Source organism: Bubalus kerabau, chromosome 19 (genome assembly GCF_029407905.1).
Source record: "Bubalus kerabau isolate K-KA32 ecotype Philippines breed swamp buffalo chromosome 19, PCC_UOA_SB_1v2, whole genome shotgun sequence".
Lineage (NCBI taxonomy): Eukaryota > Metazoa > Chordata > Mammalia > Artiodactyla > Bovidae > Bubalus > Bubalus kerabau.
This window is the reverse complement of record NC_073642.1, coordinates 30,221,182-30,234,987: the sequence shown is the minus strand read 5'-3', so window position 1 is coordinate 30,234,987 and position 13,806 is coordinate 30,221,182. Positions and strand designations below refer to the sequence as shown.

Here is a 13,806-nt window from a genome sequence, read left to right as displayed (position 1 = left end):
GACCTTTCATTGGAAGGACTGATGCTGAAGCTCTAGTACTTTGGGTACCTAATGCAAAAGCCTGGAAAAGACCCTGATGTTGGGAAAAATTGAGGGCAGGAAGACAGTGGGGTGACAGATGGTTGGATGGCATCATCAACTCAGTGGACATGAGTTTGAGCAAACTCCATAAGATAGTGAAAGACAGGGAAGCCTGGTGTACTGCAGTCCATGGGGGTGGCAAAGAGTTTGACATGACTGAGTGACTGACCACCACCACCACCACCAACACCATTTCTTGAATCTATAGATTGTGTCTCATCAAATTTGGGACGTGTCAGCCATCTTCATGCACTTTTTAAACTTCATCTTTTTCATCCATGTCTATAATTACAGATTTATTATCTAATAATAAATAAAGTCCCATAGGTCCCTGGGCTCTGTTCACTTTTTTTTTTTTCCCCATATTTGTTTTCCGTTTATCAAATTGTGTAATCTGTGTCTTCCATTTCACTCATTCTTTCACCATTCTGCTATTAGGCCCCTCAATTAAGTTTTTATTTAGATTATTTTGTTCTTCAGTTCCAAGATTTCTATTTGAGTCTCCTTTATATCTTCTATTTCTCTGCAGGGACTTTTTATTTTTTCATTTATTTCTATCATGTTTGCAATTGCTCTTTGAAGTGCTTCTTGATGTCTACTTTAAAATCTTCATCACATAATTGTAATGTCTCTTGATTGTCATCTTGTTGACATCTGCTGATTGTCTTTTAGATTCAGTTTGTCTTTTTAGATTCATCTTCCCATCTCTTTGTCTGGTGAGTGGTTTTCAGTAGGACCCTAAACAGTTTATTTTGTTACGAGACTCTGAGTCTTATTTGAACTTTGTGTTTAGCTGGCTCTCAGATACCACTCTTGTAGAAGAAGGAGGGGAAAGCTTTGTTACTTTCATTTAAGTGTAGAGTTCCTGCTTACCTTCTGTTCACATGGGAGAGGAGGGACGATGATCTGGGTCAAGGTGGGATTCCTTCTTCCCGCCCGCTGAGTCTCCTGCTACCATCCTACCGTCTAGAAGCTCGTTAACTGTTCTCCACATGGCCTTCACTAGCAATGTGTGTGTGTGTGTGTGTGTGTCCCCATGACTGCTGGGCAGGGGTTAGAATCCTTACTCTCTGTCATATGTTTTGTGACATCAGTCCAATGAAGAGGAAGGGAGATGGGGGAGGGGGAGGGGATGGTTGTTGTCTCTTTACTGCCAGGTGAGGATGGAAGTCCAGGCTCCCCACATGGTCTTCAATGTGTGATTGGACATAGCTTATTAAATGAAAGTCACTGCTCCCAAACTGGCCTTCTCTGACCTAACCCTGGTGGGAGTGTTAGGCTGTCTTGTTATAGCCTAAAGACGGTACACGTCTGGTGTTTGTGGACCTGATTAATCATGGGGCCATCTTTTTTTCCATGGTGTCTGGGTAAAGTGTCTGTTACATAAAACTAAATTTTGCTAGGATGCTTATTTCCTGGCTTTTTGATTAGAGATAGCAGGCACTTTTTTTGTTGTTTGCGCCTGATGCCTTTCTGGGTGGCCAGCTTCTTTGTTTCTAAGTCTGGAACATATAGATAAAAAAGAAAATCCAGAAAGTTCACTGCAGTGTTGTCTCTTGACTCCTGAGGCTTCCTTTGCACTTTTTAGAGTCTTCTTATATTTGATTTATGTATACCATCTAGGGGGTTTAGTTGTTTTCCATTGTATTTAGTGATAGGGATAGGGAAAATTGTATCTACTCTGTCTCGAACCCATACATTCTTATTGTTCTTGAAATGATCATTTAAAAATTCTATAATAAATAAAAATATATAGTATTGAAACAAAATGAAATCAAAATGTATTTAAAATCATAACTCATATAGTAATGTGGCCACAGGACTGGAAAAGGTCAGTTTTCATTCCAATCCCAAAGAAAGGCAACGCCAAAGAATGCTCAGACTACCGCACAATTGCACTCATCTCACATGCTAGTAAAGTAATGCTTAAAATTCTCCAAGCCAGGCTTCAGCAATATGTGAACTGTGAACTTCCTGATGTTCAAGCTGGTTTTAGAAAAGGCAGAGGAACCAGAGATCAAATTGCCAACATCCGCTGGATCATGGAAAAAGCAAGAGAGTTCCAGAAAAGCATCTATTTCTGCTTTATTGACTATGCCAAAGCCTTTGACTGTGTGGATCACAATAAACTGTGGAAAATTCTTCAAGAGATGGGAATACCAGACCACCTGATCTGCCTCTTTAGAAATGTGTATGCAGGTCAGGAAGCAACAGTTAGAACTGGACATGGAACAACAGACTGGTTCCAAATAGGAAAAGCAGTATGTCAAGGCTGTATATTGTCACCCTGCTTATTTAACTTATATGCAGAGTACATCATGAGAAATGCTGGACTGGAAGAAACACAAGCTGGAATCAAGATTGCCGGGAGAAATATCAATAACCTCAGATATGCAGATGACACCACCCTTATGGCAGAAAGTGAAGAGGAACTCAAAAGCCTCTTGATGAAAGTGAAAGTGGAGAGTGAAAAAGTTGGCTTAAAGCTCAACATTCAGAAAACGAAGATCATGGCATCCGGTCCCACCACTTCATGGGAAATAGATGGGGAAACAGTGGAAACAGTGTCAGACTTTATTTTTCTGGGCTCCAAAATCACTGCAGATGGTGACTGCAGCCATGAAATTAAAAGATGCTTACTCCTCGGAAGGAAAGTTATGAGCAACCTAGATAGCATATTGAAAAGCAGAGACATTACTTTGCCAACAAAGGTTCATCTAGTCAAGACTATGGTTTTTCCTGTGGTCATGTATGGATGTGAGAGTTGGACTGGGAAGAAGGCTGAGCGCTGAAGAATTGATGCTTTTGAACTGTGGTATTGGAGAAGACTCTTGAGAGTCCCTTGGACTGCAAGGAGATCCAACCTGTCCATTCTAAAGGAGATCAGCCTTGGGATTTATCTGGAAGGAATGATGCTAAAGCTGAAACTCCAGTACTTTGGCCACCTCATGTGAAGAGTTGCCTCATTGGAAAAGACTCTGATGCTGGGAGGGATTGAGGGCAGGAGGAGAAGGGGACGACAGAGGATGAGATGGCTGGATGGCATCACTGACTCGATGGACATGAGTCTGAGTGAACCCTGGGAGTTGGTGATGGACAGGGAGGCCTGGCATGCTGCGATTCATGGGGTCGCAAAGAGTCGGACACGACTGAGCGACTGATCTGATCTGATCTGAATGTGTATCTTAAGGTCACTATTACATCCTACCTGTGTTTTTCTTAGTAAAGTGGGTTGACTATAAGAGAAAATTTACACAGAGAGGTTGAGTATTGAAATAATCAGTCAGACCATATTCATGACTGGAGATGAGAGATAAGGACATCACAGAACAGAATTTAAACAACTCTTAAAACAATTAACTTAGAGAAGGAAATGGCAACCCATTCCAGTATTCTTGTCTGGAGAATTCCATGGACAGAGGAGCCTGGCAGGCTCCATGGGGTTGCAAAGAGTCGGACACAACTGAGCAACTATCACTTAACAGTTAAATAATGCTATAAGTACAATTTTATGGGATGCTTTTCTCCCACTTAATATTTTATTGTGTTATTCACATGACTATATTCTTTTGAAAATATTTTAATAATTACATAGTGTTTCCTTTCATGGATATGCCACAACTTATTATTTGTCAAATACCTCTTTATAATAGTGTTGGCACTATAACATTTTTAAACTTTGATGTTTATTCCAATGTCTGATTATTTCTTTAGGATCATTTCTTAGATATAGAATTTAGCCCCAAAAGTTAATATATTTTTAAAGCTTTTTGACCTAAAGTAACTTAAAATTTGCTATGAAGAAAGTATGTATTAATTTATACATTGACTCATAGTGTTAGAAAATGCTTATTTCACTAAACCCTCTTAGCTCTGAGGCTTTTTGTTTTAAAATACTTAACAGGTGACTTGGCTTATTAAACACACACCTTTGTATGATACAGATTTAAGGAAATGGTCCACAGTTGTGGGAACCTTCTTTTGCTTTCTCAGCATCATTTTCTACTATCTGTCTGTGGTGAAAAATCCATGAGCCCACATGCAGAGGAGGAAGAAACCAAAAGTGGGAATGTAGCAGCAGTTGGCAATTCCGTGCATTACTCATGATTGTGATGTTAGAGTTAATCCAGTGAGATGAGAGAAAACAAATGTATTGAATGCCGTTCTGTCTTGTTTTCCCGTTGGATATTTTGAGGATCCTCATTTGACTATTTCTGGCCAAAGCAGTGCTTTCTATTCATAATTTTTTATAATATTAGTCCTATTCTCTTTATCCATCCATTTATTGGACAAGATTTTCATTCTTACTAGTGTGTTGTATTCAGTTTGCAAGACCCAGGAGGGAAGGTGTGGTCTTTACTATCTTAAAATCCTTTCCCAGTGCCTTTCTGATGCAGAGGGGAATGACCTCAAACTCCTGGTGAAGAAGCTTAGGTGGGATCTTGGGAAACTCTCCTAAGGGCAGAAGGGTAGGTGAGACCCGGGGCATGAGACTGCTCAGCAGAGGTTCAGTTCAGTTCAGTTGCTCAGTCATGTCCGAATCTTTGTGACCCCATGGACTGCAGCACGCCATGCTTCCCTGTCCATCACTAACTCCTGGAGCTTGCTCAAACTCATATCTGTCAAGTTGGTGATGCCATCCAACCATCTCATCCTCTGTCATCCCCTTCTCCTCCTGCCTTTAATCTTTCCCAGCATCAGGGTCTTTTCTAATGAGTCAGCTCTTCACATCAGGTGACCAAAGTGTTGGAGCTTCAGCTTCAGCCTCAGTCTTTCCAGTGAATATTCAGGATTGATTTCCTTTAGGATTGATTGATTTGATCTCCTTGCAGTCCAAGGGACTCTGAAGAATCTTCCTCAGCACCTCAGTTCAAAAGCATCAGTTCTTCGGCACTTAGCCTTCTTTATGGTCCAGCTCTCACATCCATACATGACTACTGGAAAAACCATAGCTTTGATTATACGGACTTTGTTGGCAAAGTGATGTCTCTGCTTTTTAATACACTGTCTAGGTTTGTCATAGGTTTTCTTTCAAGGAGCAAGCGTCTTTTAATTTCATGGCTGCAGTTACCCTCCGCAGTGATTTTGGAGCCCAAGAGAGTCTGTCACTTTTTCCACTTTTTCCCCATCTATTTGCCATGAAGTGATGGTACCAGATGCCATGATCTTTGTTTTTTGAACGTTGAGTTTTAAGCCCTCTTTTTCACTCTCCTCTTCCACCTTCATCAAGAGGCTCTTTAGTTCCTCTTCACTTTCTGCCAGTAGGGTGGTGTCATCTGCATATCTGAGGTTATTGATATTTCTCTCACAGTCTTGATTCCAGCTTGTGATTCATCTAGCCTGGCATTTTGCATGATATACTCTGCATAGAAGTTAAATAAGCAGGGTAAAAGTGTACAGCCTTGACATACCTCTTTTCCAATTTGGAACCAGTCAGTTGTTCCATATGAGGTTCTAACTGTTGCTTTTTGAACTGTATAGGTTTCTCAGGGGGCAGGTAAGGTGGCCTGGTATGCCCATCTGTTTAAGAATTTTATAGTTTGTTATGATCCACACAGTCAAGGGCTTTAGCATTGTCAATGAAACAGCTGCTGCTGCTACTAAGTCGCTTCAGTCGTGTCCGACTCTGTGCGACCCCATAGACGGCAGCCCACCAGGCTCCCCTGTCTGTGGGATTCTCCAGGCAAGAATACTGGAGTGGGTTGCTATTTCCTCCTCCAATGCATGAAAGTAAAAAGTGAAAGTAAAGCTGCTCAGTAGTGTCTGAGTCATAGTGACCCCATGTCTTAGGGACCCCATGGACTGCAGCCTACCAGTCTCCTCTGTCCATGGGATTTTCCAGGCAAGAGTACTGGAGTGGGGTGACATTGCCTTCTCCGCAATGAGGCAGAAGTAGATGTTTTCCTGGAATTCTCTTGCTCTTTCTATGATCCAACAGATTTGGCAATTTGATCTCTGGTTCCTCTGCCTTTTCTAAATCCATCTTGCGCATCTGGAAGTTCTCGGTTCAGGTTATCATTGAAGCCTAGCTTGAAGGATTTTCAGCATTACTTTGTTAACATGTGAAATGAGTGCAGTTGTGTGGCAGTTGAGCATTCTTTGGCATTGCCTTTCTCTGGGATTGGAATGAAAACTGACTTTTTCCAGTCCTATGGCCACTGCTGTGTTGTCCAAATTTGTTGGTGTATTGAGTGCAGCATTAACAGCATCATCATTTAGGATTTGAAATAGCTCAGCTGGAATTAGATCACCTCTACTAGCTGTGTTTGTAGCGATGCTTCCTAAGGCTCACTTGACTTCACACTCCAGGATGTCTGGCTCTAGGTGAGTGAACACTATCATGGTTATCCAGGTCATTAAGACCTTTTTTGTCCAGTTCTGTGTATATCTTGCCACCTCTTCGTAATATCTTCTTTTTTGTTAGGTCCATACTGTCATTTCTGTCCTTTATTGTGCCCAACTTTGCATGAAATGTTCCATTGGTGTCTCTAATTTTCTTGAAGAGATCTCTTAATCTTTCTCATTCTATTATTTTCCTCAGTTTCTTTGCATTGTTCACTTAAGCCTTTCTTATCTCTCCTTGCTGTTCTTTAGAACTCTGCATTCAGATGGGTATATCTTTTCTTTTCTCCTTGCCTTTCACGTCTCTTCTTTTCTCAGCTATTTGTAAGGCCTCCTCAGACAACCATTTTGCCTTTTTGAATTTCTTTTTCTTAGGGTTGGTTTTGATCACTATCTCCTATACAGTGTTATGAATCTCTCTGTCCAAAGTTCTTTAGGCATTTCATAACCTAAGCCTCTGGAATAATGTATCTATGGAATCAGATTAGGGCAAATACATTACTACTTTACACTGAACAGAGACTGGTGGTGGTTCTGGATGATAATATAAAAATAGGTACAGATTGGTTTTGATCTACAAGTGAGAACTATGATCATTGATACCTGATGTGAAGAGGTTGGGATAGAAATTCAGCTGTGTCTGTTGTGCAGATATAAACTCAGGTACCCCTTACATGAGCACTTTTTTCCTGCCCCCGCTCTCCCAGAGTTTATAATGAAGTAAATTTCCCTGACATATTAAGGGTCTCACACTTAACCAAAGGTCATTTATAAAAGAAGAAATTACTTTGGAACTTTATCCAAGCTATTTAATCACCTGAATTATGAAAAAGTTCTGAAGTAACTCCCTTCCTGATTCTGTGATAGGAACATTTTTCTTGGTAATTGGTGTCGTGTGCTTTATGGTCCGAGTCACTTCACTGTACTTCTCCGAGGAAACAAATAGGTCTGTGAGTAGTCTGGGTTTGGGTTATTTAGCTTTTCATTTTTTCCTATAAAATAGGAATCTGAATATGTTCTGACTCAGACGGGAAATGGACTTTGGGACTGGGGAAGGAAGAAGTGTCAAATTTTCCTTTCTGACTGTTCAGGCTCTGTGGTGATTAGATAGAATGGATTGACAAATTATTTCTGGGCATCAGTCACTTAGTAGTTTTCTAAAACTCTGTAAGAGAAGGAATAAAGCCTGAAGATCCATAGGAGACTCATTATTTATAGATTTCACACACACACAAAAACACAGGATTCTATAAACGCGTTTGGGAAGCACAGGCTTAATCAGGTTCTCCAAGACCTCTTAGAGCCCTTGTGATAACTGTGTGAACTAGGAATCTGAGAGAGAGCATCATAGTGCTTTTGAAATGGAGCATAACCCGATGGGCCTTCCCCCCATGTCCTCAGCCTTCCCTTTGTCTGTGTAAAGACTTTAGCCCAAGAATTAGTTTAATCAGAGAAGTGAAGAAAATGCAGAAGCAATGGAAAACAGTCCAACAGGACAAAACAATAATAGTTTAGTCATCAAGCAATCTTGAGGACTTTTCATTTCTCCTCAAGGATTATGGATAATATGCTGAGCCGTGTCCTTTGAGCAGTTTTATAGATAATGAAACCCCCACCAGGTGAAAGAAGTTAACTACATGAGGCCCAGACTATAGCCATGACATAAGCTGCCACAGTTCCTAGAACTGGCCTCAAAGAAGTGGGAACAGACCAATCCTGGAACTAAAGATTAACTGTACTTAATCAAGATGATGCTGATCAGACCACCTTATGACTAATTTCAAGATGACTCTCAGAGCTGATTGTGCTGTTTCTGTGTGTCTCCCCCTCTCTCTATGAAAGCTCTTGCCCACTGATTATCAGTGGGGGGAGTTGGCCTGTGGACAGGAGTTCACTCTGCTAATGCCACCCCAGTTTCCAGCCTCCAAAATAAAGCAGAACTTTCCTCTTACCAGCTTTGCCCCTTGATTGGCTTTTGAGCAGCGAATGGCTGGACCCCACTTTCAGTGACACTTTCATTTGGACAGTGCTCTTAGCCCACAGGTTTCCAAGATGACCCTGGCCAGGTTTCACAAGGGCTTTAAATGCAGTTTTCTCTGCCACTGTGTTCCTAGGTTTGGAGTTAACACTGCCTGGGTAGCATGAGAACAGCCACAAATGGCCATGGGCAGAGCTCCTTCCGTGGGTCGTGGTCGGATGTGTGGAAGATGAATGTTGGCCGATAACCATTGTGCTTCTGCCTCTCCCTCATGTATCTGCGTTGCAGAGTAGACTGTTAATAAAAGGGAATCTTTGGACTGGGTATTAGATCCCAGAATGAGCTTAGAGAGGAAGATACTCGGGGTCAGCTGCTGTGAGACACTCCTCAGGCTGCTTGTGTTCAGCACCACTGAAGGGGCCCAGGGGCACTGACTTGTCTTCCCTCAGGAATCCCACCATCCTGCCTCTTCTTTATTATTAATATATCTTTAATTGCTTTAAATGCCTGTCTTTTTCTTTTCTTTGTGTTCCTATTGAAGTATTTGAAGAGAAAATGTCCCATTGTGTTCTTCACATCCTTCTTGATTAAGGTGTGATGGATAATGTGAATCCAAGAAATGGTTGACGGTGACTCTTGACTTTTTTTTCCCCTAAATTGAAGTCCTTAATGTCCTGAAATCACTACTATGAAGATCATTCCTTTCTCGCTCATTCTTGTAGTTTAGCAACACTTTCCTATAGGTGATTCCTATGAATCTTCTCTGTTTAAGTGACTTTAAGAGTTTCCGGAAACTTAGACATTTCCATATTTTTCAGATAATTTATAAAAATCTCAATGTTAATTCTGGGAGAAACGGCTATTTAGACTGTCTGTACCCCAATTTGTTTTGCAAATATTAAACTGAATGACATTAAGATGGATCATTAGAAGTCTCTACTGATCACGAATCTTCTTTATCTTACATTATCTATGAAGTTTGCACCAGGGTCTATCAATTTTAAAGTGTGCATTTTTTCGTATTTTAACTTTTTAAAAAACAGATGTCTTACAACTTAATGGCATCTTAGATATGATGCAGTATGAAACTAGAATAAATCTTTAGTTGGAGGATAAACAATACAATTGTTTTTCTCTATAAACTCAACAGTCAGAAATAATCTATAAAGAGTTTATATTTATCTTTAAGTATTTTCAGAATTTCAACTACAATGAGTCAAATTTTTGCATCACTTTCTTTTCTTCTCAATTGATTTATTCTTCTGCCAAGAATACACCTGATAGTAAAACCATAGATGAGGTGGTGTCAGTGATACACTAATTTTTTAATCTGACTCCAACCCTGTCAGGGAGGTTTTTAGCTTTGTAATATGTTTACATCAGTTTCTCACGTTTTTGCATTCCATCTTGGAACCTCTGACTTCCGAAATGATTTACTTTCAAATTTCTATACATTAAGGTTTATTTTTTGTGCTGTAAAGTTATATGGGTTTTCGCAAATGCTTTATGTCTTGTGTTCACTATTGCAGTATCATACAAAATTGTTTCCCTGCTCTAAAAATCCCCTGTGCTCCATCTATTCATCCGTATAACCTCACACGCACACAAGTGATGATGTGTTTAGCAGCCCTAGTTTTGCCTTTTTAAGAATGTGTTATAATTGTAATCATAGAGTATGTAGCCTTTTCAGCCTGGCTTCTTTCACTTAGCAATATATAGTTACGATTTATCTGTATCTTTCATGGGTTGATAGCTCATTTAATTTTATCCCTGAATAATAATTCACTGTATGAAGGTACCACAGTTTAATCTGTTCGGCTACTTTAGGGCTTCTTGGTTCTTCCAAGTTCGGGCGTTTATGAATAAAGCTGCCGTAAACATTCACATGAAGGTTTTTGTGTGGATATCAGTTTTGAAATCACTGGGTAAATATCTAGGAGTGCAGTTGTTGGATAGTCTGGTGACACCAGGTTCAGTTTTGTAAGAAACAACCAAACTGTCTTCCAGATTCGCTGTGCTGTCTACATTTCCACCAGCAGTAAAGCAGAGTTCTTGCTGCTCCACACCCTCCTAGCAATTGGTATTGGCAGTTTTTTGGATTTTAGTCATTCTGAGAGACATGTGGTAGTATCTCACCACTTCTTGTGGTTGTTTTTATTTGAAGTTTTTATCTTATCATGTATCTATTCTTTTTCAAATTCTTTTCCCATTTAGTTTATTAATTTATAATTCCTTAATGGCATGTTGAGAATCTTTCTGTATGCTCATTAGCCATTTGTATATCCTCTTTGTTTAAGTGTCTGTTCACATCTTTTGCCTACTTTTTAGTAAGGTTGTTTGTTTTCTTATTGTTGACTTTTTCTCCTGTATTCCAGATTCAAGTTTTTTATCAGAGATGTATTTTGCCAAACTGTCTCCCAATCTGTAGTTTGTCTTTTCATTCTGGTAAGTGTCTTTCACAGAGCAAGTTTAATAAAATCCAGCCTAGAGCTTTATTTTTTACATGGATCATCATCCCTTTGCAGTTGTTATTCAAAAGCTTCATCAGCAAATGTGAGCTCATGTATGCGTGCCAAGTCGCTTCAGTCGTGTCCCACTCTGTGTGACCCTATGGACTGCAGCACGCCAAGCTCCTCTGTCCATGGGATTCTCCAGGAAAGAGCACTTGAGTGGGTTGCCATGCTCTCCTCCAGGGGATCTTCCTGACCCAGGGATCGAACCCACATCTCTTGCGTTGGCATTCTTAACCACTGGACCACCAGGGAAGTCCCTCAGTTTCAGAAGTTTTTATGCCATATTTTCAAGCCTGTTAATTATTTCCATGGCTCTGTCCAATCAACTCATGAGCCCATCAAAGACTTTCTTTCTTTCTTTAATTTAAAAATATTTACATTGAATAGAATTTTGTACATTTTTGATAAAATATATTCAAATTTCATATAGGCATTCTTTGTTTTTGTTACTTTTTAAAAAATTCTTGGTATTTCCTTTAGATTCTTCCTTAGAATTTCCATATTCTTGCTGACATTACCCATCTGTTCTTGATTGTTGTTTATTTCTCCTTTAGAACCATTTAACACAGTGATCATATTATTTTAAATTTCATGTCTGATAATTTTAACATCTGTGTCATATCAGAGTCTTTCTGATTCTTGCTTTGTTTCTTCAAACTTTTTTCTTATTTTTAGTTGCCTTATAGCTATTCAGTCGCAAACCAGCTATAAAATAATTGAAATTGAAATAAGCACACCTATCATTTGAGAATTTATGTTTGACTAGTAGTTGGGCTGTAATGTTTGCTATAGCTTTTGGTGCCAGAGGCTTCAGATTCTTCTATTGTCTATTTTTGTCTCCCCTCTTGACTTTGATCTTTGCTCAGTACCCCTACTCAGAGGTGATCTGGCAGCTCTTTCAGGGGAACCCAGTGTCCTTCTTCTGGAGGGTTAGTGTGGTAGAAAGATGTGGGAGAGAGGAGGTGTTCTGTAGATTCTGTGGTGTTAGGATTAAATCCCAGTCTTTCAGTGGGCCTGTGCTCATGGGCCTGTGCTCCTGGGCTGTGGCCTTCGCAAGTGTTTCTGTCTTACTATAGCTAGTATGAGCTACCTACCACCCCCTACCCTGCCCCAGTGAAACAGAAAGGCTACAGAGTGCTGGTGTTGGAAGAATGGTGGGGATCAAGTGCTGGAAAGCTTGGAGAATGGCCTTTGCTATGGTGAAGGCTCTGGGTGGCCTATTTTCCAAGAGTTACTCTTCCTTCCTCATGCCAGAGTTATAGGGGATCTTTCTTGGATATTTACCGTGAGAACTTAATAGGGATCGTGGAGATAAAATTCATGAAAGTGTAGGTGCCCATGTGATTGTGGGACCCTGGAGTTTCTTATTCTCACTCAAGTTCATCCTCAGCAGACTCATCGAAATGCCCATGTGGGCATTTATGGCTCTAATGGCATCTGCTCCAACTAAGCAGATCTTGGCTGTGACTCTCTGAATTCGCCTGCTTCCAGATTTCTGTGTGGCACTTTACCCTGCAGTATCGATCTCTCATGGGTCCAGCTAAGGTCATTGATTTTCAGTATGTTCAGTGTTGTTTGTTGTTGTTATGTGAAAGTGTTAGTTGCTTAGTCGTGTCTGACTCTTTGCAACCCCCTGGACTGTAGCCCACCAGGCTCCTCGGTGCATGAGATTTTCCAGGCAAGAATACTGGAGTGGGTTGCCATTTCCTTCTCCAGGGCATCTTTCCAACCCAGGGATCAAACCCGGATCTCCTGCACTGCAGGCATATTCTTTACCGTCTGAGCTACCAGGAAAGCTGTAAGTGTGGCTGTGATTAATTCTAAGCTCTTTACATATAGGAGCTGAAAAAAAATTAAACCTTGATTAGTTGTTAAGCCATACTTATCTTCTTGAGGAACTTGTCAAAATTTCTTGTGTAACGATTTTGGTAATTTCTCAGTCATTATCTCTTTAAATTTTCTCTTTCTAAAGCTTTTTCAGATGTGCATTAGATATTTTCATTTTATCTTTCATGTCTTTTAAGCATTCATGTCATCCTGTATTTTAGGCCATCTGTTCAGGTCTGTCTTCATTTTACTAATTATTGTTTCAGGTTTTTTTAGTCTGTAACTTATCCTTTGAGTGTTTATTTCAGTGACTACATTTTTCACTTTGCAAAACTTATGCTTTTGTTTTGTCTTGTTTTATCCCTGAGTATCTTATTCTTCTCTTGTGCTTTTGATATCTTTATATGTTTAATCATTTTTAAATCTGTGTATTCAGTATTTTCCCTCTGATATTTCTCTGGTCTGAATTTTGGGGTATTTGTTCCTGCTGACTTGGTTTTCTGTCTCTTGGTCATGGGAGATTTTTCACTTACATATTTTATATTTTGCATCAGAAGGACATAATCATGGTTGTGATTTCTAAACAATTTTTTTTTGCCCCCCCCCCTTTTTTTTTTTTTTTGCTTAGTTGTTTATTCTCTCTGCTTTTGTCTGGTACCTCAAGTTTTACTGCTATGGAATAGCTTTTATGCTACTTTCTTAGTTTGCAGAGTCCCCAGGCATTGTGGATTGTTTATATTTGAGTTCTCCATCTGAAAGAACACCTAAACTTTCTGAGGAATTATTTTAAAATGAAAGTGAAAGTTGCTCAGTCATGCCGGACTCTTTGCAACTCCATAGACTGGTTCTTGGAATTCTCAAGGTCAGAAAACTGGAGTGGGTAGCTGTTCCTTTCTTCAGGGGATCTTCCCAACCCAGGGATCAAACCCAGGTCTCCCACGTTGCAGTCGGATTCTTTACCAGCTGAGCCTCCAGGGAAGCCCAAGAATACTGGAGTGGGGAGCCTATTACTTCTCCAGGGGATCTTCCCAACCCAGAAATCAAACCAGGGTCTCCTGCATTGCA

At 40.1% G+C, this 13,806-nt stretch overlaps 1 protein-coding gene across 4 annotated transcripts in view; it reads left to right on the top strand.

The window, feature by feature from the left end:
- Positions 1–13,806, top strand: part of LOC129633733 (neuronal acetylcholine receptor subunit alpha-7) — a 148,829-nt gene that overhangs the window by 32,175 nt on the left and 102,848 nt on the right. The gene's annotated exons all lie outside the window — the stretch shown is intronic.